Raw genomic sequence first — 1,587 nt, forward strand, 5'->3', positions numbered from 1 at the left:
AGGCACCAGTGTCTCAACCAGCAACCAAACACCTATCCCTAAATGTAATAATTTAATAGTGCAGCAGGAGTTACAGCTTATTAAACAGGTTATTTAGTTTGCTTAAGGTCACCCAGTTTGCTTCCTTATTAAATTAAGTGAAAATAAAATGGGCAAATTGCAATCCATTTCACTTCCAAGTATAGTTGTTTTTATGTGACTCTGGATTTGCAGTTTGCCCTGATTCTCTTACTGGTTAAGAGAAAAACAAAGCTCATTAAAAGTTAAATACATATATATATATATATATATATATATATATATATATATATATGTAAATACACACACACACATATATACATACTGTGCAACCTGAAAGTGGTTTTGTCTTTTTCATTCCATAATGGAAAAAGCAACACTAAACTTTTTTGCTTGGACTAAAAGTTACCAAAGATCAAAATCTGATCATTAGCTCTGGCTAATATATTAAAACAACTTCTTTACTGCAAGACTTTTTTCCTCTCTGTTGTCCTCAGTAACTTCAACATATCTTCCCAAAGATGCTTAGGAAATTTAGAATTTTTATATATTTTTCCTTTGTAGTTTACTACAGTTTTTTATGCCTAAAATTAATCTAGCCCCATAGATAAGATTATCTTCATTAGAGAAAATTATTTTCTCTAATTAAATCCACCAAATTGATGTCAGAAATTGCTCTACTTGGGTATATTTGTCTTTAGTAAATATATTTGTTTTTTTCTCAATGACTCAATGTCTTTTTTTGGTTTTTATATTTTTAAATCTTTCTCAATGTCATTTCTTAAATGACAATATTATAGGATCACTCATTTATTCATCCTTAAAATTAAAAATTTTTTCTTTAATAAGGGGGATATATAAAAAATTTAGTGGGGAAAAGCTTTTAGTTAGGTTAAGGTGTAAATATAGGTATTAATTTGTTTTCTATCATTGGAAAATGAAAAAATGGACACATCTGACATAATGGGTGGCAGAAAAACCAGGATCAGATGAAATGTTTAGAATAAATCACAAAGTAATCCAAATCACTGTCATCAAATCCAATGATTCTAAGTGCTGATTATGCACCAGAACCCTGTGAGGTACATTAGGTACTTAAACCAAATCTAACATACTGAATCAAACTCTACAAGGCTAGACTAGGCATCTGCATCTTTTAACAAAGTTCCTCAAAAGATTCTGATTCTAGGCAAATGTGGTATATATTGCAGGTTGCATACCTTTTTTCCTATCAGTACATTTATTTAAACAAATTATCCATTCTCCAGCCGTATGCTGCACAATTCATGTGCCTCAAAGGAATAGGATTCTACTCCCAGCTCCATAGACCTGACTGGCTCAGTGATGGACAGATCTAAGTCACTTTAGAGCAGTGTGACCCAAGATTTGGTAGTGAATTCTGGGAAAGCTTTCTCATATTAACACAGGGCCCTTGGCATCTAGCCTGCCTCTTCCATTGCATATAAATGAAGATGCACAAAGCCCCAACTGCTGCTGGCAATCACCCCGTGACCACGAGGGTAGCCAGCCTTAGGTTGGTGCCAATGTTGTGGTTGAAAGGGGAGTGAA

This window comes from Lepus europaeus, chromosome 1 (genome assembly GCF_033115175.1).
Source record: "Lepus europaeus isolate LE1 chromosome 1, mLepTim1.pri, whole genome shotgun sequence".
NCBI lineage: Eukaryota > Metazoa > Chordata > Mammalia > Lagomorpha > Leporidae > Lepus > Lepus europaeus.